General features: G+C 38.0%; 1 protein-coding gene across 2 annotated transcripts in view; it reads left to right on the forward strand.

The window, feature by feature from the left end:
* The window catches only part of LOC150090813 (bifunctional purine biosynthesis protein ATIC), a 343,962-nt gene that overhangs the window by 231,931 nt on the left and 85,838 nt on the right, over window positions 1–26,193 (forward strand). The window lies entirely within an intron of this gene.

Below are 26,193 nucleotides of genomic sequence, written 5' to 3' on the forward strand. Positions count from 1 at the left end.
GTATAGTTCAGCATAATTTTTTGTAAAATTTCAATGATTATGTTTGCAACATACTATACATAAATATGTGGTACACTAGAACATCTTTTTTTTAATATAAAATTAGTGTTGCCACTATGATATTTTCATTATTTTCTTCTTAATCAAATTCTTTTTTGGATATTTTTTATAAAGTACTTATTTTTATTGCAACCAAGAAATTTCAGAAAAGATATAAAACGAATAACCAGTAAATAAATAAATATATTATAAACTGAAATCCACTAATCTTGGGGCTAGGCCATTATTAGATTTCAGAATAAAAGAAGTTATCAGTAATTTCATCACCTTTTCAATTGTTGCTTAATATACTATACCACACTTTATTTTTATTGTGTTACATTGTTTTATATATTTTATTGTGTGATACATTTAACACAATATTTTTATTTTATCTTTATTTTTATTGTATTATATGTATCATACAGTATGTATAACAAATATACCATGTGATACATATAAAATAGTGCAATATATGCCTTAAATAATGACTGCACTAGTGATACTATGAAAAATATACAAGAAACATTTTTTTTTTTTGGTACCTGCTCATCATATCGTTATTTGTATAGGCAAAATCACTCCTGATTTATGAAACCACTTCTGAGGAACTTATGATCATAAATGGGGAGGTTAATGTGATATAATAAGACATATCATAGGCATTTAGTGTATTGCAATATAAATAATATGTGGATTTGTAATTGTATGAAATGTGCATTAAATTGTGGTGGTTGTTGCACACTAGCTATTGTGGTTTCTTTATGCATCTTTTTTTTTTAATATATTAGGAGAATTTTTGTTTTTCTGAGTGCACACTAGTTACAGCCTGTCTGAGCATTGTCATAATTTCCGTAATTTTTCTCAAAATCAAGTTTCTCTCCTGTGTGGATGGCATTCCATCTATTAAGATGTGTTAGAAAGAATTATTTAAAAGTGTGTTTTTCCTATGCAGATTATTTTATTTTCTGTGGTGCTTCTCATAATGGCATCTTTTCTGATTATTTTAACTAGATTAAGTTAGTCACTTTTTTAAAGAGGGTACTAGGTGATGCCTCACAGACTAGCTCAGTTCTTAATAACTTGCTAAAGTTACTAAGATTTACGAATTGTCAATGATATTGATAGTCTGGATGCTTACCAAAACTTGAATGGAGTGTTTTTTTTTATACTGGGTGTATGGTTAGTGCGGGATAATTGGCATAGAAATTTTGTGATCAAAAATAAACTGAAAATGTTCTGAAACACTTTCAGTCTGATACTTAGGTAACAAGACATTTGAAATTAAAGACATTATTACATAATGTGATTTGTGCTAATAAAATAGTTTGAAAGTGTGTTTTCAATACAAATTGCATGTGCACAGCATGTCACAATATGCAAATGCTGTAATATACCAGCTTGTGAGGAAAACAGATTTATAAATTATGGAAGGATTGACCCTGATGAGAATATATATGGCTCTTTAGGACTGCAGTGTGTAACTTTTGTTGGGACAATTTTGGGAAAGTGGATATAGTCCTGCTTGTGCAAATTGTACAACAATACCTAGGCCACCATCATCCCATTGCTAGTATCATCACATGACTTGAGGGGCCTCCGTAGCCAGGTGAGCAGGAGCAGCAGTGTGTAACACACGCTTCTTGATTAGACCGGGGTTCGAGCCCGTGACCACCAAATACGGAGGATGTGGAAAGGTCAGGGAATGACCACCGCATATCCCCGGAGAAATATGGCCTTAGTTGCTAATGCTCCTAAAAAAAAAAAAAAAAAAAAAACCAAAAAACATGACTTGAGTGCCTAAGAAATGATTGTAGCATCATGCATCACGCTCGGTGCAGATGTCTGACTTGGAAGAAGCAGTGGAATCCAGTCTAATGACCAGCATGCATGCTTGAACTTGACAAGGAATGAACTATATCACTATTCACTGTATTATGAGAGGAATTGGTTGGATTTCTAATTGCACCTGTATCACTTTTACTGTATTCAAGAAATGTTGGATATTCCACTTTGCATGGGTTCTGCAGTTAGAACAGTTTTGCAAGCACATTTAGAATTGCCACTATATATTATTAGGCAAATGTAAACCTGTACCTTGTCACTGCATTGATAGCTTCAGTTTTGATGTCAGTATGGGCCAGTATATTTGGAGACAAAATCATAGGTCCCTATCTACTACCCAATCATCTGTCTGGGGAACATTAAGTCATACTTTTATCTGCTGTGTTAGCTAAATAATTTTACCTTGGTGTGGTGCCATTATAATGTGTGGTTACAACATGAAGGTACTTCTATACAATTTAGTGCTATCATCTCAATATTGCATTCCCTTGGAAATGAATAGGTTATGGCAGTTCAATAGTCTGGCTATTCAAATTGCCTGATTCATTAGATTATTTTCTTTAGGGCCTAAAGTAATAGATTTATGTCAACTTGCGTGAGCTCTATGCAGTCACCACCACTGTGACTGCCCACACGTTAGAGTATGTATGTGGTAATCTGTAACACCATCGTTTTGCTTGTTCCAGCATGCAAAAAGAAGGCATTTTGAATACCTATCATATGGAACAAACCTTCCCTTTCAGCAACTGACCAACTGCCCAGATATACTACTTCAGATATTATACTGTTGCCACATGAAGTGAAATGAATTAAATTGTTTCCGAGTTTCCCCGACCATTCTGGTCATGTGTCATATTATGAATGCAATTTGCTCATCCTGGATGTTGTGAGCAGTTTCATCAATATTTAACCTGTCATGGATAGCATGGCGTGAATGGCTGAAATTTTTTAATATATATATATATATTTTTAATTTGAAAATAAAATCAGATCCTTTCATATACCTTTTCCTACCATTATTCTCTAAATGATCATACAGTATTTTTTCTGTTTTTGTTTCAATATACTATGAATTACAAGAGCTTAATCTTTTGTTTGGCCTGTAACAGATGCCATGCAAGAGATCATGTCTTTGTTTCTTGCATTTCGATCTACTCTTTTTTAGAGCTTTTGGTTTTGCCAGCTTTACAGAAATGAAATACAAATGGCTGTGCTATGCTATTTGTGTCACTCATCCTCCAAGCTGAAACACAGATGCTGTATGAGCATTTATCTTTCAATTTGGGGAGGGGGGTGAACGACCTTAAATTTTAAAGAATACCATAAAAATTTCAGGCCGCACACTGAGTACTGCATACAGGTCTGGAGGCTTCATTTTAGGAAAGATGTAGAGCTGCTGGACCTAGTATAGAGAATGGCAGTGAGATTGGTGAGTAGAACAAAGGGTTGTTCTTACCAAGAAAGGCTTAAGTTCTGTAAATTGTAGTGTCTGGAGACTAGGCACCTGCTAGGTGATCTAATTGAGGTGTATAAGGCCTTCAATGGTTTGAGCAAGCTCAATGCTGATGGTATTCTTTCTCTTGCTCAGATTACTCACCTGAGGGGACAAATTCAAATTGAGGAAAGACAGTTGTAGAATAGATGTGCATGCAGAAATTTGCCTTCAGCCAATGGGTGGTTGATTGCTGGAATAAGCTTCCATTTGTTGTTGTGGAAGTTGACAGCTTAAATAAATTGAAGGCAGAACTAGACAAACGTTTGGAGTGAATGGATGGGCGAAATGGGAAGGTTTAATTTTTTTTTTTTTTGGGCTGATGCTGTATAAGCTTGCTTTCTCGCATCATATGCCTCTACTAATGCTAAATATTTTTTTATTATTGTTGCTGGTTTGTCTCATTTAATTTTGTGAATTTTTAGAATCATAATAATAAACCTTCTCAGGATTTTTTTTATAGTTAAAGATAAAAAAAGTGGGTCTGACTGATGCCACACAAACTTATTTGTTCCATTTAGAATATGAGTGATGGAAGGTTAATTGCAAATTTCTCATTACCCAATTGTCAGATCAAAAAACTTGTTCAGCACATTTTTGGTTTATGTTTGGCCAAGGAATCATTTTCCTTCCTGATTATGCTGCAGTAATAGTATGCCCTACATTGTATGCTGATGTGCTTTTTTAATAAGCAGTATGTGTCTTTATCTTTTATAATAATAACACTGCATTATGACTGTTCTATGACAACACTGGTTTTAATTATCTAGTTAAGTTTTACAATTTAATTAGATAATTAAAACTAAACCCCAGATGTTGCTTGCATTTTAATTTTCCTCTTTTGCTAGGTTGAAGTGAGCTAGACTGGTTCTTGTGCAGAATAAATACTGCAGAGTACAGTCGGTCATGGCTGATGCATATTTATTTTTTTGATTATGCAAGAATAAATGGTTTAATTTGCACACACAAAAAGCCTACTGGGCATGCCTCCAGCCATTGCGAATTCACTATAGCACGTTTGTTTCATCAATAATAAGTCAAAAATATTTGGCTGGAATTATTAGAAGAGTGGTACCTGGTGAGGTGGCTCCACTGAGCTAGGTGTGCACATTGTTATATGTAGATTCACAGTCATGAATCCTCAGCTGATATCAAGTTCATGTGAGGGGAAGTTGCCTCTCATGTTGCTCAGTCATTATGCATGGTTGCATAACTAGGTATTGAAAATATGAATCTGACCTGAGGTACTTATTCACTACATGGGCCAAATTGGGTTAAAGAAAAATCTACAATAACTAATTTTATAATTGATTTTAAAAATAATAGGTAAATCTACAGTTACCGTGTAAAGGATTTGCTGTTTATACTCTAGCACAGCAACATACTCCTGGAGGAGTTCAAAAACAAAGACAATACAGGAACATCATTGTATTTAACAGTATGCAGGCCTGAAATATGATCATTCAGATACAATACAAATGTACCCTTTTGTTTGATCACTCAACTAGGGGAGTACTGATCATTATAGTAACATTTCAAGTAAAAGTATCAGTACAAATACATAAAAAGAACTGAATGCAAGAATAAATATGCAGCCAAATATAAGTAAGCAAAGTAAATTAGTGTATTATTTTAAAAAATTGTGTGTATTCTAACATTTATTTTTTTGTCAAGTTAAAAAATAAAAAGAATAAGAAAGAAAAGTGCAAGTTACCAGGAGAATAAACATGCAGTTCTCTTGAGACCAGCTAACTTGGTTACAATATGGAAAAAAAATCCCATAAGTTCATGTCCTAATGAGACATGTTCTATATTATCTGGTGGTGAGCATTGAACAAAGCCTTTTTCACATGATGCAAGAGAGCAGCAATGCTATCTCTACCTGCGAGAATATTTATACTGTGACTGATACACACACACACACACACACACACACACACACACACACACACACACACACACACACACACACACACACACACACACACACACACACACACACACACACACACACACACAGATCACTGAAGTATGACCACCCATCCATATTAGACTATGCTGCATAGCTCGCAATACAAAAAGTCAAATAGTTTTGTATGATAGAGTAGTGGTGATTTGCATCTGGTCGTGCAAGTTAAAGTGATAAAATAGCAATTATGGGATGTAGTAAAGATGTCACGAAGTTTCAGAAATGCATGATTGTGGGAGCTTGTGCATTGGATGCTTCCATATCAGAAATGGCATGTCTTGTTGGTTGCTTATGGCTCACTGTGGTTAAGGTTTACAAAGAACGGTGTCAAATGGATCAAACTACTTCCTGCTGACATAACCATAAAGGATTATGCAAGGCAGATGTTCATGGTGAGCAAATTGTATGGGCTCAATAGCAGGTCGCTATGCAATAGTTGACATCGAATTATAATATGGGGGAATGAAAATCAGTATCACAAATGATGATGCACCGCACACTCAGGCATATGGAATTCCACAGCAGATGACCCAAGACACCCCTCTTCTCACCACTGATCATTGCGATCACGAATGCTATGGGTCAGCAACATGCTGGCTGGAAACCAGTGTGCTGGTCGGATAAGTCCAAATGCCTGGAACAGCATGTTGATGGATGCTTCTGTGTGTGGCACAAGCAACAGGAGTCCATGGACTCATCCTGCATGGTGCTCACTATCCAGGCAGGTGGCAGTGGTTGCTTAATATGGGGCATGTTTTGCTGGCAAGAACTAGGATCCACAATGCAAATGTACCAGCGTTTCACTGGTAAGGTCTATCACCAGCTCTTAGGAGACCATGTGTACCATGCCATGTTATAAGTTTTCCTGGATAGAAATTGGATCTTCCAAGACAATTAATATGCCTTGTAATTGGGCCTGCACTGACTGTATATAAGTGGTTTTGAGGAACATAGCGAAGATATCACTGATCTTGATTGGCTTCCCAATTCACCTGACTCCAATGCAATTGAACACCTATGGGATGTGTTGGAACAGAAAGTGAAGCATGTGAACATGCAACCATCATCTGTTCTGACACTTTGGAAAGCCTTTCAGGCAGCATGGCTGCAGAGCCCTATGGACATCTTAAGACATTTAGTAGAGTCAATGCCTAGGCTAATAGCTGCTGTTATCCATGCAAACAGTGGCCAACATGGTATTAGGTGGGTGGTCATTAATTCAGTGATCACCAAGTGTATATCAAAGTATAAATATTATTATTATTATTATTATTAGCCATATGGTGCAAGGAACCCTGAGGCTTATGCTACACCAACCAAAAAAAAATTTCTGAATTACCCTGTGAGAGAGAGAGAGAGAGAGAGAGAGAGAGAGAGAGAGAGAGAGAGAGAGAGAGAACAAGAGTCAGAATTAGAAGGAAATCACCAAGAAAGAAGAATGACTGTATCCAGCTCAGGACCCTGGGTGTGCCAAGCCCATACTCATCAGATGTGAGCCCCTGGGGTTATATAGTGTGTGTGTGTGTGTGTGCATAAAAAATATTACTAGTATAAAATACATTAAGTAGATGTTTATGCATGGAGATGAACTAATGAAAATACGGTGTACCCTGGGAGCGATATATGTTGTGAACGAAGGCGGGAAGAAAGGAACCGGAAAAATAATTGTAACGATAGAAAAGTAAACCAAAAGAATATTTTTGAAGAGACGACCTTGGTGGAGATAGCATTGCAGAGTCTTTCATAATTTTTGTGTCTTCATCAGAGGTCATCCACCAAAATCATGAAAAAGACAGCAATGCTCTTACTTCTGTTTCCGACATGTTCTGTATGTCAAAGTACACGTGCTAATATCAATTTTAAAGTTATGAATAAATTTTGAATAACGTTATACCAAGTTTGCAATTACATAATGTGTTAATAAGTTATAACTTATGTATAAGTCCACGTGGATTAACACATTATGTAATTGCAAACTTGGTATAACGTTATTCAAATTTTATTCATAATTTTATTCAAAACTTTAAAATTGATATTACCACGTGGACTTTTGCATGTGTACTTTGACACACAGAACATGTCGGAAACAAAAGTAAGAGCATTGCTGTCTTTTTCATGATTTTGGTGGATGACCTCTGATGAAGACATAAAAATTATGAAAGACTCTACAATGCTATCTCCACCTAGGTTGTCTCTTCAAAAATATTCTTTTGATTTACTTTTCTATCGTTACAATTATTTTTCCGGTTCCTTTCTTCCCGCCTTCGTTCACAACATATATCGTTCCCAGGGTACACTGTATTTTCATTAGTTCATTTCCATGCATAAACATCTACTTAATGCATTTTATACTAGTAATATTTTATATATACATTATGGCTGTAGGGTACTTTTGCGATAGCAGTGACCCTGATCCATAATTAATGTTATTGTATCTCTGTCTTATCTTATCTTATTTAATCTAATTCTTAATTTTCTTCCCCCTATAGCATATCACTTCTCTATTGTATTATTCTTGATGATTATATATATATATAGTACCACACACGCACGCACTAATATAATGTAATATATTTAAAATAAGTGCAGTATGCTTCAAATAACATATCATTGAATAGTCAAATAATACAGTTCGTTGCATTATTTAATGCATCAAATACAGTAACAGTGTTATTTACGGGGAAGGAATATATCAAAAATTTATTTTTGGTATGATGCATCCTCCCATTTTGTCATTAATGGAATATCATTCTTTATTTATTAGCTGTCTCGGGAATGATGGCTTACATAATTGGGATATTTCTGTACTTCATTGGTACACTATGTGTATTTAGTGATATTGCAAACAATATCACTAAACATACATGCAATTTAGTGTTATGAATAGATAATTGAGAAGAAAGCAACATTGACTAGTTTGAATTCTCTCTTCTGAACAGAATTGCAGATTTTATAGCATTTTAGGCTTCAGGAGTATCAACCCAAGTATGTGGGAATAGTGTCGCTTTTTAAGGAGGATTTATGCAAGTTAAAGTTAGTTTTTTGAGTAATGAGAACCTTGTAACTCTGATGTGTATATGCTTGGCTGATGCTGCATAAGCTTGCTTTCTTGCATCAAATGCCTCTACTAATGCTAATGCTAATGCTATGCCTAGAAAGGTTAGAGGTTGTGGTGGGGGGGGGGAGGTGATTGAGATTGTTCCAAGTAGAATAATCTGACCTTGATATAGATATTTGGCTATCATTGAAGGTAAATGCAATTGGAAAAAAAAATATTTTTGCAAGAAATAAGATAGGAATTAGTTTCCATTGCTGGAACAGTATCACTGGGATTCTAAGCACTTTGATAACATAATTGTCTTGAAATGTCATTTGTAAATTAACAGTTAATTTAATAGATTGAATTTCCTGGATGTAAGGTTCCTAAAATTGCAAAATCAGTAAACAAATTGTTGCTTTGAAAATGTTGAGTTAAATTTGTGCTTTAATTAATTTAATCTAATTTTAAGTGTTTTAAGAAGTTCAAGGTTTCACTGAAAACTTGAACTTCTATGATATGATATTGTCCAACTATTTTACATAAGAGCCTCTGAAGCTCAAAGTCTTATCTTATGCTTAGAGCCACTCTTTGCTGTGACAAATGTGACTCAGTTACGAGTGACAAAGCCTTACGTGAATAACTTCACTCTAACATGTATATGATGGTATTGTTAACATTTTCAGATTCAGTATAGATTGTTCCAGATGCCTGAGGTCCTTCTACGGACATTTACTAATGTGTCTAGAAGATTTTTTGCTCCTTAAATTTTCAGTTTTAAATACATTGTTTACAAGTGATTACAATTCAAAAGGAGTAAGGCACTACCAGAATGCAGGATTAAGTTTTTGGAATTGTGGGTTCTTTCTTTTTGAGGTCATCCAGTGAAATCAGAGGTTGTGTTTCTGCCTTAAATGCGCCATTATGGCTGTCCATATGTTACAGTTATAACTGGACTGCATGGACCATAGGAAAATTCAACGCCAGTGGTAGTTAATGAAGAAACTGTACTAATATAAGGAATTGGTGATAGTGTATAAGTTTGGAGGGATCCCAAAGCGTCTGGAGTGAACTCTTTTCATTGGAGGTGAATCATTGGGAGGAAATTTAATGATTTCATGATTTATACAGTCAGTTCTACTATAATGCGTACATGTGTTCCTAAAAATCTCTGCTTTATGGTATTTCGTGCATTAAAAACAACAGGGCTTATGGGAAAAATAGGTATAGGGGGCAGATCACTCAAAAAAAAATGTTCAGTCTGGTAAGAAAAACAGTAAAAAAAAGTTAAACCCAATAATATTGCTAACACAGGTTTAAACATCTTAAATTTCTAATAAATAAATAAATATTATAGTAAATATAGCACTTTACCTTGACAAGATATGAAGTTTGTTTGATATTTCTGTTCACTGACATTTTCTTTTTTTTTTTGGGATTGTTAAATTTAAAACAGTAAAAAAGAGGAGCAATCAATAACGACAAATACAGCACGCTCAAAAGAGAAGATTCTGAAAATTTATTTATGTTTTTTATGATTGAAGGAGAAACACATCTCACCATTATATAAAAACCCACAGAATTCAGCTATCGGTATTATTGCTAATGCAATAAGATTGAGTTTGCTACCCGTTTATAATTAGACTGCGCTAACAGAAAAGCCCAATAAACTGGGAACTGCAAATTGTTTTTATTTTTTTATGGCCTTCAGAAATGTGCTACTCCACTCATGCTATCCCACCTCATGAAACTTCTTTTTGAACAGAAAATTTTGTGAATACAGTGAATGATAAGTTTGATAACAGTGTCTACCGACCAACACAGTTACAGTAAATGGGAAATATAGCTCTCACACATTTGACATTTGACATTTTTAAGCTTCATAAACTTGTATGTATTGTTGTGCAGGTTGCTACGTTCAGCTTGGTGCTGGGTTTTACGTTCACCTGCTGTTACGCGCAGACAAAATCGTGCATGAGCCAATATGAAAGTCGTGTTATAGTGTCGCATTGTTCCCTAATATATCAATCACAACATGATTGATATATTAGGAATCTAGGAGCCTAGCAGAGGAATGAATGGAATCTAGAAGCCTGACAGAGGTTTTCGGGACACCTCCCCAGATATGAGAAAAATATTCCAAAGTCCTGTAGGACTTTAAAAGTAGTAAACCAGTGCCACCTATCTAAATTGGGGCATTTCTGAAACTTGAAATTATAAATTATTTAATCTAACGCTAGTAATGTGTATAGCTATAAGATACTCTTTTTTTCTCTCTCTCTCATTTTTTTTTAATGAAAACTACAAACACCAGAGGTATTAAAACCTATAGTACTTACTACTGTGCATGGGTTGAAGGTTGAGAAGATGAAAGAAAATACTTGTTGGCATTCGACTTGAATTTATATAGATTGTAATTTTCAGGAAATACATATGAAGGAAGGTTGAAGGAAACCTTAAGTGAGGAAGAAGAAAAGTTGGTTCTTTTAGTTTGAAGTTGGACAGTAAAAGGATGTTGACTGGTTGCGGCATATGTTCGGATTGCTTTGGAAGAGAGAGAGAGAGCGGAAATTGCAGAAGCCAACTCAGAAGAACAGTGCTCGTGAAAATATCCATAGAAAAGGCATGCGGCAGAAACAGAGCACCTATGAGATAGAGAATGGGCAGACTCTGTTAGAGATGAGTGATTAATTAGCCTAATTGTCCTCTTTTGAATGGAATCTAGAAGCCTGAGGGAGCTTTTGGGGGCACCACTCCAAATGTGTTAACAATACTGCATGGTAGGGCAGATTTGTGAATTGCACAGAGTTAACAGCTGTTTGGAAGAAACGTAACGCCAAGAGCAAAAGAGAAAACCCAGTTTTTTAGATGCAAAGAAGCAATATTTGTAATATGCTTATACCAAGAGAGATTAGAAGTTCTGGTAATCCTCAATAGGATATATAGGATATATGATCTTGCCTAGAAATCAGAGTGTCATCGAAGATAAGCTATTCTGAGTTAGCATTAGTTGAGGCATATGATGCAAGAAAGCAAACTTATAGGGCATCAGCCAAAAAAAAAAAAAAAAAAACTTCCCATTTCGCCCATCCAGTCACCCCAAATGTTCATCTAGTTGAGCCTTAAATTTATTTAAGCTATCAACTTCCACAACAACAGATGGAAGTCTGTTTCAGCAATCATCTACCTGCTGGCTAAATTCAAATTTCGACACATCTATTCTACAAGTGTCTTTCCTCAATTTGAATCTATGCCTCCTCAGGTTCTTAATCTGAGCAAACGGAAGTATCTCTTCAGCATTGAGCCTGCTCAAACCATTCAAGGCCTTATACACCTGGATCAGGTCACATCGCAGGTGCCTAGTCTCCAGATACTGCAATTTGCAGAACTTAAGCATTTCTTCTTAAGCATACCCCCTTTGTTCCTCCCACCAATCTTGTTGCCCTTCTCTGTACTCATTCTAGCAACTCTACATCCTTCCTAAAATGAGGCCTCCAGACCTGTATACAGTACTCAAGGTGTGGCCTGACCATTGCCTTATACAAAGGGTCTAATCACCTCCTTGTCTCTGCTAGCAAAATTCCTATATATCATTGACAAAACTCCATGACCTGCTCTGTCAGCTCGTCTGCACTGCTCAGAGAACTCCATCTCTGACTACGCAATTATCCCCAGGTCTTTTTCATTCTCCACCTCCCTGAGTGTGATCCTTGGTAACTACCGGCTGCTATCACTTAATTATCCTTTTATGTATGGTAGTAATTTTTCCTTCATGCCACATTGCTCTAATTTTTAAATCATGAATATCTGGCAGAGAACCATATACCTAAGTCTAAAACGTCATGTATTCTTTTTATCACCTCACCATTAATTTTATAAGGATAAGCAATTCTTTATTTTTTATGATAGTCTGATATTGAAATTGTACAGCATTTGTACAAATTTACTGTTAAACCATTATTATTAATCGATAAAGAAATACAGGATATTCCCATTTCCAAAATTATACAATCTTGAGTTGATTTAATTATTTTATATATTTTTAGGTCATCTGCATATTACAATATTTTTAGTATCAGGTTACTATCAGGTCTTGGGTTACTGCTACCCATATGGAGTATTTTGCATTTGTCGATGTTAAACTTTAGTTATCTATAAATGATAAACTTCAGTTATATATATTCAGTTAAACTAAGTTATCCTTGCTGCACTGGAGAATTACCTGGAATTGGTAGTGGATATTTGAGAAGTTGAAGCTGGTTGTGCAGGGCAAGGTTTCTCAAATTGGCATTGAATGGCGTGTACTGGGAATGGTGGGAGATTGTTCACCAAGATCATCAACAGACGAGTTGAGAGAAAAGTAGAATGCTAGCAGGTTAACTTTATCCTTGCCTGAAGTGGCAATAGAACCATCTGGTTTTGACAGAGGTGGGAATAGAGATGGAGAAAAGTTGGTTTGGCAAGAGACCAAAATGCTTTTCTACCATTTGGAAAAGAAGCAAGGTTTCTACTCTTAGCCTGTTCGAAATCTAGTTTGAACTGATTGATAACTGCTTTACAATTGTTGCAAGCTTTGGTGTAGGGAGAAAATGAACCTGGAGATTTGTATGCAAGCCAATTGCAATATGCAACATTCTTATTTTGAACAGCCTTAGCATTTATTGGAAAACTAAGGTTTAAATAAAGGGCAAGCTTTTTAAGGTGGAGGGTGGAATAAAAGATTTCATCCCTACAAGAATAATTTCACTGACACAATCTGAGCAAATGAACTTGAGCACCAGAAGCTTTGAAACAGTAATCCGACCAAGGAAAAGAAAAGAAATTTCGCAGATGAGCTCATTTTGCATTCTTGTAACGCCAAACAACATGAGGTTGAGATTGAACAAAAGAGAAAGTCTCCATTTGAGAAGAGGCCATCACCAAGTTGTGATCTGAGGTGCCTAGAGGACCACTCACCTCGACTGTGTACTTAGAAGGGTTGTTTGTGAGAAAAAGATCATATTTGCTGCATGGTTAGGATTGTCTGTTATTCCTGTAGGTAAATCAACAATCTGTGCGAGGTCTTAGTAATTGCAGAAGCCTCAGCATCTCAACCAGCTGGGTCCATGTGACTAGAAAATTTAAGCCAGCTGGAGTTGTGAGCATTAAAATCAGAAAGGAAAATTACTTCATTGTTAGTAACATTGGACTGGAGAAAATCAAGTTGCAAAGAGAGGAAGTCGAAACATTCCAAGTGATTATTGGAGTTGGGAGAACAATAGAGGCAACAAATAAATTTTACAGAATGTGGTAGATAGATATTAAACCAGAGAAGATCAAAAAGAGGAGATTCCAAATTACTGAGTCTCTGACAGGGAATATCAGAACAAACATATGCACAAGTTCCACCTTTAAAGCAAAAGGTGTTAGTTGTACAGCTAATAATTTAGACTACTGAGATGAGGAGTGGTTGATTCTACCAATAACTGGGATTCTGTCAGAAAAATTACATTTGGTTTGGCAGACTAATAAAAATGGACATAATTGAAATTAGAACTGAGACCATATATATATATATATATATATGAAATGAATGAGGAAGTGATTGGGAGGTTTAGATCTTTTTACAGATAAGTTTGTTCTATTAATTAGACAATTCATGATGTATCCAGAAGTAAGAAAAGGTGTGGAAGACATGCGCTGTATGAATCAATGAAATTTTTGGATATGCATATACATGGCAAGAATATACACAGCTCCTTGACATAATGTGGCCCTGACAATGCCCCCTGCATACACACTATTTGGACTTTCTCCAGGCACTATCTGGCAGAGTAGAGGTAGCAAGATTATACACTAGCTGATCTGGAAGCCACCTAGAGAGTTACCAATAGGTTCATTCTGGTGGACGATCTAGCATCTAGCCTGCAAACACTATTTTAGATCTGTACTCTCGAAATGTAATGAAGATTGGATCTCATATGAAGTCCATCATAACCTCAAAAGATATCAATCACATTGCATGATGGAACAGATGAGACGGTTGCCAGAGAATTGCTCTGGAGACTAAACATGGGTTCCACCACTTCAAGACTCCACTAAGCAAAGTGTGATAATGCACCGGATGATGAGGGTCATTACCACCTAGTATTGCATGGTAACACAGAGGGATGTCATTCCTCTATGTGGTGTGGACAAGCACACCTTGACCCCTGCCTACATTGGTTTGCACCTGGGTGGTCAAACTCTAGTATGCTAGGTGCCGTATTTCAGGACTTGCACGTGAAGGTTATATCAAGGGTTACTAACAGTCCTACCATCATGACGGTGCAAAACAGAGGATTTGGCTGTCACAGACTTCTCTGAAATTCGGTCCACTTGACTTGATTGTCACCCAAATATCAGTTTCAGCATCATTTGAGACCCCCAGGTAGCAAGCCTAGATGTAAAGAAATTTGCCTTTAGGCAGTGGCAGTTGTTTGCTGAAACAAATTTCCATCTGTCATTGTGCAAATTGATAGCTTAAATAAATCCAAGGCAGAACTAGACAAACATTTGCAGTGAAATGGAAAGGTTTAATTTTTTTTTTTGGCTGATGTGTATAAGCTTGCTTTCTTGCATCATATGCCTCTAATAATGCTGATGCTAATTCACCAGTACAATATAAACAAACACATTGATCACACACACACACACACACACACACACACACACACACACACACACACACACACACACACACACACACACACACACACACGAGAAAATTGTAAGATATCTTACTCATCAATTTCCATTTAATGGGAAACAATAAGAAATTAGAAGAGCAAATTCAGGAGTTAGACATAGTGTGGGAACATTGTTACAAAAGATTCTTATACTAATGTCGATGGGACTAAGCAGTTCTCTTCTCAGACTACATCTCATTGGTTGAATGTGGGGGATAAACCAATGTCAGATGAAGACAAACTGAGCAGAGAAAGTTTATTGATAGGAGCGAGACTTGAACTGTTATAAAAGTCAAATGAAAGTATCAAGTCTGTGGATAATGTGACCATCTCTATGGAGCAAAACATACATAGTAACAATGAAGGAGATATATCTTTCATGTGATAATTAAGGGTCCAATATAATTGAGGTAAATTGGATAATGGTTCGCATACTCCAGTTTGACCATTTTTAAACCAATTAGTGTTTTCATTGAGGTCAACACCCTGAATCAGTTCTAAGTCTAATGAGTCCTTTTGCAACAATTGGTGTTATGGTGGGTGCTAAATCTAGCTGTTCCAGTTGAAAAAAATTAAAAAGGTAGGCTCCATGTTAAAAATATCAGAGAACGTTGAAACAATGAAGTTATAGTACAATGGATATTGAAATTGCAGAACCCAATCTCCGGCTTAAGGATTTTGGACACTATGCTCTGTACTCTACCGATTCTTATTTATCTGTGATGTGGACCAGCATCTCAAATAAAGGGACTAATTGAAGGATTTATATATCAAGAATTTATTTGACTGAAGTATTGAAGAATTTGAATTTTTTAATGATTGTAAGTGTGTTTTTCAAGAGTCAGTAATAATGGGACAGGAAGGAATCAGATTTGCCATCTTTTAGACAAGTCAAATCACATTTTCCTGGGATGGAGTCCCATTTACACAGTACTGTCTAACAACAGTGTGCTATAATTTTCTCTGCTATGAACAGACTACAGAATGCTGTCATAATCTGAAAATTAAGTGTGTTCACGTTGTGCTGCTGCTGGGGGCCATATGTACAGGAATGTTTTTTTTTTTTTTTTTTTTTTTTCTGACCTATTTCTGTGGATAATAGGGTGGGATTTATCAGTGCATGAGCATTTGGAATGCCAACATGGTCCAGTCTGCCTCCAAAGAGCAAGGATGGAAAGTGGGGAGTATACACTTTTTTTTTTTATGTAAACCCCAAACACGAGAGGTATTACAATCTATAGTACTTAGTACCGTGCTTGGGTTGGAGGTTGAGATGACGAAAGAAGATATTTGTTATCATTGGACTTGACCTTCTGTAGACTGCAATTTTCAGGAAATACGTATGAAGTAAGGTTGCTCCAGAAAACGGCAGTTGAATGAATAAACAAGGAAGATGAAAAGTTGGTTCTGTGAGTTTGAAGTTGGACAGTAAATGGATGTTGGCTGGTGGCGGCATGTGTTCGGACTGTTTTGAAAGAGAGAGCGGGAATTATAGAAGCCAATTCAGAAGAACAGTGCCAATGGAAGTATTTGTAGAAGAGGCATGCAGAAGAAACAGTACGTCCATGAGACAGCGAGTGGAGAGACTCTGTTAGAGATGAATCATTAATTAACCTAACTGCCCTCTTCTGAATGGAATCAAGAAGCCTGAGAGAGGTTTTTTTGGGGGCACCACCCCAGATGTGGGAACAATATTCCATGGCAGGGCGGATTTGTGATTTATACAGAGTGAGCAGCTGTTTGGAAGAAAAGTAACGCCGAGAGCGAAAGAGAAAACCAAGTTTTTTAGATGCAGAGGAAGCAGTATTTGTAATGTGCTTGTGCCAAGAGAGATTAGAAGTCAGGGTAATCCCCAAAAGAAATATATCAATTTGCCTAGAAATTGGAGTGTCACTAAAGATAAGCATAGGAGCAGAAGAATCCTTTTTGCGAGATATAAGACAAGACTGAGTTTTAGAAGGGTTGAAATCAACTAAGTTGTCTTTGTCCCACTGGAGAATTGGAAAGTGGAATACAATGTGCTGTCATCAGCAAAACTATGGATAGGATTTCCAGTCAATGGAAAAAGATTATTAATATATAAGAGGAAAAGAGTGGGGGGGAAGAATTGAACCTGGGGGGACACCAGCATTAGTGGAGAAGTTAGAAGACAGAGAGCCATCTACCATCACCCTCAGTGAGCGATCAGAGAGAAAACTGGATAACCAATTACTAAAAACAGTTGGCAAACCATAAGATGGAAGCTTGTTTAGAAGACCTTTATGCCAAACACGATCGAAAGCCTTTGAGATGTGAAGAGCAACTACTTGTGTTTCACCGAACCTTTCCATTGAATTAGTCCATAAATGGGTAACATAGGCCAGAACATCACCAGTGGATCGACACTGATGGAATCCATACTGGCGATCGTTGATCAGACGGAAGGTTTGTAGGTAGTTTAAGAGTTGGCAGTTAATTGACTTCTCCATTACTTTAGAAAGAGTAGAAGTAATTGCAATGGGACGATAATTGGATGGGAGGGATTTGTCATCCTTTTTAGGAACTGCTGGATATGAGCAAATTTCCAAGCAGAAGGAAAAACACCTTTGGAAAGAGAAAGTGAAAAAAAGGTGGCAAAGAATAGGATTAAGTTCAGGAGCACAGGTTTTGAGAACAAGTGGAGAAATACCATCAGGACCTGGAGCTTTCTTAGCATCAAGATTCATCAAAATCCTTCTAACATCCTATTGACGGAAGACCACAGGAGGCATTGAATGGAGCGTGTTCGGAATGGTGGGAGGTGTTTTACCAAGCTCATTAATATATGAGTTGGAAGAAAAATGGGATGCTAGCAGATCAGCTTTATCCTTGGCTGAAGTGACAACAGAACCATCTGGTTTGGACAGAGGTGGGAGCAGAGATGGGCAAAAGTTGCAGCCAATAGCTTTGGCAAGGGACCAGAATGCTTGGCTACCATTAGGGCAAGAAGCAAGTTTTCTACTCTTAGCCTGTTCAAACTCTAGTTTGGACTGATTAATAACTGCTTTACAATTGTTGCGAGCTTTGGTGTAGGCAGAAAATGAAACAGAAGAATTTGAAACAAGCCAATTACGATATGCAACATTCTTCTCTTGAGCAGCCTTAGCACATTTATTGGAAAACCAAGGTTTAGATAAAGGACGAGATTTTAAAGTGGAGTGTGGGATAAAGGATTCCATTCCTGCAAGAATAATTTCACTGACACGATCTGAGCAAACGTTGACATCAGAAGTTTTGAAATAGTAATCCAACCAAGGAAAAGAGGAAAAGAAATCTCACAGGTCATCCCATTTTGCATTCTTGTAATGCCAAACAACATGAGGTTGGGAATAGCCATGAGGTAAAGGCTCCATTGGAGAAGAGACAATCACCAAGTTGTGATCTGAAGTGCCTAAAGGACCTCTCACTTCTACCATGTACTTAGAAGGGTTGTTTGTGAGAAAAAGATCAAGCGTGTTGGCTGTATGATTGGGATTGCCCGTTATGCTTTTAGGTAAATGAACAATCTGTGCAAGGTCATTAGTAATTGCAAAAGCCTCAGCATCTTGACCAGCTGGGTCAGTGTGACTAGAAAACTGAAGCCAGCTGGAATTGTGAACATTAAAATCACCAAGGAAAATTTCCTCACTGTTAGGAAAGTTGGACTAGAGAAAGTCAAGTTGCAAAGAGAGGAAGTCAAAGAGCTCCAAATGATTAGTGGAGTTGCGAGAACGGTAGAGACAACAGATGAATTTGACACAATGAGATAGAGAGATTTTAAGCCAGAGAAGATCAAAGAGAGGAGATTCTAAATTGCCAACTCTCAGACAGGGAATATCAGAACGGACATATGCACAAGTACCACCTTTGAGGCGAAAGGAATCATACAGCGAATAATTTGGGCATATGAGATGAGCAGTAGTTGAATCAACTGATAACTGAGATTCTGTCAGAAAAAGTACATGGGGTTTGGCAGACTGCAAGTGGAAATGGACATCGTTGAGATTAGAATTGAGACCACGTATATTTGTGAAATGAATTAGGAAGTGCTTCGGAGGTTTAGATCTTTTCGCAGATAAGCTTGCTCTATTAGTTTCATAATTCATGGTGTATTCAATAGTAAGAAAAAGTGGGTGGGACATGCTGTATGAAGTAATGAAATTTTGGATAATGGTGTACACATGGTAAGAATATACCCAGATCCTTGACATAACGTGGCCTCGGCAATGCTCCTCACATACACACTACTCAGACTCCCTCCAGTCACTATCTGGCAGAATAATGTCAGCAAGATTATACACCAGCTGATCCGGAAGCCTCCTAGAGAGTTACCAATAGGTTCGGTCCGGTCCAGTGTACTAACTAGCGGCCGGCCTGCGAACACCGTTTTAGAGCTGTGCCCTCGAAATATAAGGAATATTGGATCTCGCCACGATGTTCATCATAACCTCAAAAGTCATCAATCATACTGCATGATGGAAGAGATAGGGAAGGGTTGACCGGAACTTAGCTCTAAAGACTAAACATGGGTTCCACCACTTCAACCCTCCAATAAGCAAAGTGGTGGTATTGCACCGGTTGATGAGAGTCATCTACCACATAGTACTGCCTGCTAACATAAAGGCGGCATTCCTCCATGTGGTGTGGGCGCCACAGTTCGACCCCTACTTACTGCTTACGTTGGTTCACACCTGGGTGGTCACCCACCATGTACTTGAGCATGGAGGTTATACCCAGGATTACTAACAGTCCCACCATCATGAAGGTGCAAGCAGAGGATTTGGCTGTCACAGACTGTCCGGACTTCGCCAAAATTGGGTCCACTTGACTTGAGTGTCACCCGAATATCAGTTCCATCAGTGTTTTAGACTCCCAGGTAGCAAGTGCAGCTTGCTACCTGGGAGTCTAAAACACTGATGGAAGTCTGGCATATCTGAGAGAATGTCTGTGACAACCTCAATACCACTGCTGCCTACTGAGCTAGGAGGTCTTTACCACTGCATTGATTGGCTTTGCTGAGTACAGTATCATCACGCATGCAATGGCATTGCCATCTGGCCTTAGATTGTCTACACGCATACACAAAGTCCTGGGTGCTTGGACTGTCTATATAGTCTGTGCTTGAATGGATTATACTGGATTTTTTTGCTGACCCTGTTCCATGGATAACAGTGCACGATTTATCAGTACATGATTCGTTTAGAATGTTTGTATAGTCCTTGAATGAAGAGGGCTTTTAGAAATTCCTCCAGACATTGATGGGAATCAGATCACATGTGGAGGGTTTAGGTTTTTTTACACTTGTGTTATTCGGGATTTTTTAGTTCTCGCAGCACAAATTGGCCTGTGAACACACACACACACACACACACTTCTACAGACATGAGCCATTTAGGGGGCATGCTTGGGGACCATTTATATATACCAATATAGTTATCATCCCTGCCCTGTGGAGGCAGGCAGGCAGCTGCCTCCACAGGGCAGGGATGATAACTGGGAACCAGCAGTTTTTTGCTACTGTTTTCTGGGCTGAGGCTCGTTCAATACAAACAACATAACACATTGCCATGCTATGATATATTGACATCATTATATTGATTGATTTTATCAATATCTGCACATAATCATGTTGTGTTTGCTCCAGAACCATATACAAAATGAATCATATTAAAGCTCTCTGGCTAGGCTGCAGATTAAAATTTTATTTTCTGCTGCTCCCACATCCCTTATACCTGTGTTAGGGTGCTCTCATGTAGAATGCAGGTTACCGCTTACTTGGAACCAGCAGCAACATGCAACTGAAGCTTCTCACTGGGTGTGAACACATAGAAAGCAGTGACCATGTTCGTGTCAAACGGCATGTGGGTTTCTCCCATCTCCGCGTGTGTGTTTTGCTGTATCGAGGACAGTACACTGTCAAGCCAGAGACTTGAAAGTGTGTGGGCTGTGTCTGTGCAGTGTCATATGTTGTGCCCATTGTTTATCCGGCTTATTGGCCGCCAGGCCCCTAAGTGGGGCCTGACGTTGCCCATACCCTGCCACGTGGAGGCTAGCAGGGTGTATCCAGTATCACAACAAATTTCTCTGGCAGGTCCTGCCACCTAGTTTCCTGGGATTTCAGTGGCTAAGACCTATAAAAAAAAAAAAAAAAAATATGCGCTTGACATTAATGCTTAATGGGATTGCTGTTAGGAAATTGCTGGTTGGGGTTGAATGCTAAAGAAATGTGTTAAAGGCAAATAGGTTGGGCAAAATTTTGATGTTATTAAATTTAGACATGTGAGGCTGTACGCTAGATAAAAGCTAATAGTGTTAGTTGTCTTAGAGATTTACACGAAGCCGGTAGAATTTAGACGTTGATTAGAATTTGGCAGCATTGTTAAGGGTGTACTCGGTCGATTTAGTGAGGGGGTAGACTGAAGACTGGGTGGGAAACAGATAGAAGAATTTCAGTGGCTAAGACCTATAAAAAAAAAAAAAAAAATATGCGCTTGACATTAATGCTTAATGGGATTGCTGTTAGGAAATTGCTGGTTGGGGTTGAATGCTAAAGAAATGTGTTAAAGGCCAAATAGGTTGGGCAAAATTTTGATGTTATTAAATTTAGACATGTGAGGCTGTGCGCTAGATAAAAGCTAATAGTGTTAGTTGTCTTAGAGATTTACACGAAGCCGGTAGAATTTAGACGTTGATTAGAATTTGGCAGCATTGTTAAGGGTGTACTCGGTCGATTTAGTGAGGGGGTAGACTGAAGACTGGGGGGGAAACAGATAGAAGAATAGGGACGATGGAGTAGGCATCCCCAAAGAGGTCAGTGGAGACGAGCCCCACCAGGCGAAGTATGGGGGGTAGGCAGGGAGGAGAGGAGACAGAGATCCATCTCCTCCCTCCCCTGCCTGGGGATGGGGTTTTAAAGGGAACCAGGTTAGAGTACCCAGTTCAAATTGCCAATGGCGTGTTGGCAGCAAAGCCGCCGAATGTCTTCCTCGGTGTCATGTCCAAGGAGTGTCGAATCCGGTATGAAGATCAAGCTGCCCATTCCGCTCCAGGGGTGGGATATGTTAGCTGGCAGTGGGGAACCCAGCAGGCGAGGGGGTGGGAGACACACAGAAAGCAGCACATGCTTCTTGATTAGACCGGGGTTGTCACTGGATTTATGGATTTATGCATCACGGGGTTATGCATAAATCCATAAATGTCTGAAATCAAAATTTCAGTATCCATGTTTAAAACTTCTGGATTACAGGTTGGTTTTCTTTATGTCACCATGAATTCTTGCATTTTACAGCAACAGTAGTGCTAATAATTGCCTAAGGGCCAGAGGTGCAAGCAACAAATTGTTGCTCGCACCTCTGGCCCTTAGGGAATTGAGTGATACCCTGGGAATCAGCAATCTTAATTTGTTGAGGTAAGCTGGGGGATTAATACAAGAAGTGATGCTGCTATCCACATGCAGTAACAGCGTGTGGATAGAAGTGATGCTGCTATCCACACGCTGTTACTGCATGCACTCACATTGACTTACATTGTTCGTTTAGGCTACCTATAGCTGCTGGTCCCAAGTAAGTGGTCACCTGCATTCTACGTGAGAGCACCCTTAGAATTAAAATGTTAAACTTGAAGTATAACTTTTATTAATGAAATATTTTTTAAAACAAAATAATACTTTTGTTAAACAAAGGAACAAATTTAAAAATAAATGAGATTCTCCAGGGGGACAAATTGAGTTTCTAACTTCGTCCTATGTGAATCACCTTCCACCTTATGTGAACTATCCTCCAGGAAGGGTGCCCTTCACTACCACCAAGACCCTTGAACTCTCATTAGCAGCATGAGAAACCATTTTGCATGTTCTCTCGCTGTCCAGAGTAATCATACTTCCATTATTACAGTCTGTAGTCTTCTCAGCTGGACACTCACTTTCAAATATGCATTGGTTTAACTCCCATACACTCCCACTTAAAAGTTTGGAATTATGTTTCATTTTTTTTAATTATCAAAATTTTTATTAATATGTTTTCTTATATATAAAAATCAAAATACTGAAATAATATTTAAGAAATTTCTAAAATATTCAAAAAAGGTGTGGAAGACTTCTCAATGTGGTAGAACATTATAGAAGATTCTTGCATGTGGTAGAACATTGTAGGTGATTCTAGAATATTCTAGAAAGTGGGAGTATGGTTTCAATATTATAGAAGATTGTAAATGAGTCTCAAGTGTTTTGAAATAATGTTAATCGAGGAGTACAAGCTGTAGCTTATAAAATTGAACATCCATCATTCAGAAAGAGTGTTTGGTATAAGTTTTGTGTGTTTCATGATAAAAATGACAAGAAGTAAGGAGCTGAGTGTTGAAGAAAGAAGTGCTGTTAATATTCTGCATAAAGAAAGTTATTCCATGTGAAGTATTGGAAAAAAACTAGGTGTTTCATTTAAAGGAGCTATCTCCAAGGCCGAACATGTTGGTCCCACAGGAACTAGTTATTGTTGGTGACTCTATTATCAAGGAGATGGGGAATATATTATGCAAAAAGGTGGAACAGGACCAGGGTATGTCTGGTCCTGTTGATGATGTTATAAGTGAGATATCACCTTTTGATGGTACAAAAGGTGATGTTGTACACGTTGGCACTAATGGCCTTAAGAGTAACAGATCTGCAGATTAACTTAACAGGTACAGGTCAATGCTCAAAAAAAGTCGCGAGTTAGAGTTAAATTTGAAAGTGTCTGCAATTCTGTCCAGACATGATAGGAGGGAGTATATGATGAGAGCCTTGTCAATCAATTTGGCCTTGAAGAAACTGTGCAAAACTCACGGAGTAGAATTTTTTCAGCTTGGTCTGTGCTTGCTAACAGGAGAGACTGCTTCTAGAAGGATGGGATACACTTAAATGCAAGAATCTGATGCTATTGAGGCAGTGTTAGGTGGGTCGAAAAACTGCTAGCTGGGGGGGGATTCACAGATCAAAAGATGAACAGTAGCCGCAGGCAGAGGCGAAAGTGATTCTTGCACTGAATAACATTGGTCCACTTAACATTGTAATGAGCAGCAGCCTAGAGAGCAAGTTCTGGAGATTTCAAGAGCTGCTGGAAGTCATCATGGAACAGGTAAATACATGAGCCGTGATAGAGTAACTAAGAGAAAGAACAGGTGCATGTATACTTGCATGTACACCAATGCTAAAAATTTAAAAATAAATATGATGATTTTGAAGTGCTGATCAAGGCATCAAAGGCAGATATTGTTGGGATATCAAAGACATGGTGTCACACAGATATAAGCAGTGCAGAATTGGAATTTGGGGAGTACAATGTGTACAGAAAGAATAGACAAAGTAGGGAGGGAGGAGGGTTATGCTGTTAGTTAAGAAACACATAAAATCTAAGGAAGTGCATCTGTTGACATGGGTGGACAGTGCAATGTTGAGTCTGTTTTAATGTGACATAAATGCTGGGAAAGAGAAAATGAGAGTGTAGAGTGTGTTATAGGTCTAATGACTCTGGTAAGTACATTGAACAGTTGTGCTGAGAAATAGTGTGGGCTGGTAAATCAGAATGTCTTGTAATAACTTTCCAGATATTGACTGGAACTTGTGGATTGGTCACTCAGACGCTAGCAAGACTTTTGTGGATTTATTGGAAGATTTTTTTCTATAGCAACATGTTTGAGGGGCAAACAGAGGGAGTAATACTCTTGATCTGATTATCACCAGTGATTATTCATGCATTAAGAATTTGCAGATAAAGGAACCACTAGGTGAGAGTAATCATAGTGTACTGATGTGGGATTTACTTAAAGATGTAACTACTATCAAGGGTTATTGGAAGGGGTTTTGCTTTCGTAAGGTGACTTCAGTGGTCTCAGACAATTTTTAAGTTCTATACATTGGGATCAACTGATGCTGTTACCAATGGTGAATTCTAAATGGGAAGCTTTCAGGGACTTAATCTTGGAGGCTACTAGGCTTTTCTTACCAACTAAGAAATGCTGTTCAAGGTTCAGCCCTAAATGGTTGTCAGATGAATTAATGAGGCTTGTGGCAGAGAAGAAAAATGCATGGGATGCATATAAATTATCAGGCGACACAGAAGCCTACAGCAGATATAAGCTAGTCTGTAATCAAGTCACAAAGGAGGTTAGGGAAGGGGATGAATAACATTGGCATTTAACATAGATTGTTTGACTGTTATGATTCTGTCCAAGTAGCTGATAAACCGAATGAGTATTTTGCATCTACATTCACATATGAGGAGTTATTCAAAGAGGGGAATGCCAGAAGTTTATCAAACTCTAACAGGGAGCTAAGTGATTTTGTAATAAATGAGAGCAAAGTAGAGGGGAAATTGTTGAAGTTAAACATAAAAAAGGCACCTGGGGTGGATGGAATCTATCCAGTTATATTGAAGGTGGCAGCGAGGGAAGTTAGCAAACCCTTAGCCATAATTATGAGAGTGTCCTTAGATTCAGGGAAGATCCCTGTGGTCTGCAAATGTATCCCCAATTCACAAAGGGGATCAAAGGGTGACTAAAATTAGCATTAGTAAAGGCATATGCTGCAAGAAAGCAAGCTTATACAGCATTAGCCAAAAAAAAGGGGGGGGAACCTAATTTCACCCATCCACTCGCTCCAAATGTTTGTCTAGTTTTGCCTTGAATCTATTTAAGCTATCAACTTCTACAACGACAGATGGAAGTTTGTTCCATCCGCTGGCTAAGGGAAAACTTCTGCAAATCTGTCCTATAACTCTCTTTTTCAATTTGAATTTATGCCCTTTCAGGCGATTATTCTGAGCAAGAGGAAGAATCTCATCCGCATTGAGCATGCTCAAACCATTCAATACCTTATACACTTCAATCAGATCACTTAGCAAGTGCCTAGTCTCCAGACACTGTAGTTTGCAAAACGTAAGCCTTCTTCGTAAGAGCAACGCATTGTTCCATTCACTAATCTTGTTGCCCTTCTCTGTACTCATTCCAGCAGCTCTACATTCCCTCTTAAAATGATGCACAGGTAAGTCGTCTAGAAAGAGAAGATATTATGCACAGCTTGACTTGGTTGCCACTTTTGTGCAGGAATATGAGCAGGTAGAAGACAAACTGAATT

The sequence above is a fragment of the Mastigoproctus giganteus genome, chromosome 1, assembly GCF_048544385.1.
Source record: "Mastigoproctus giganteus isolate SK-2022 chromosome 1, ASM4854438v1, whole genome shotgun sequence".
Classification (NCBI taxonomy): domain Eukaryota; kingdom Metazoa; phylum Arthropoda; class Arachnida; order Uropygi; family Thelyphonidae; genus Mastigoproctus; species Mastigoproctus giganteus.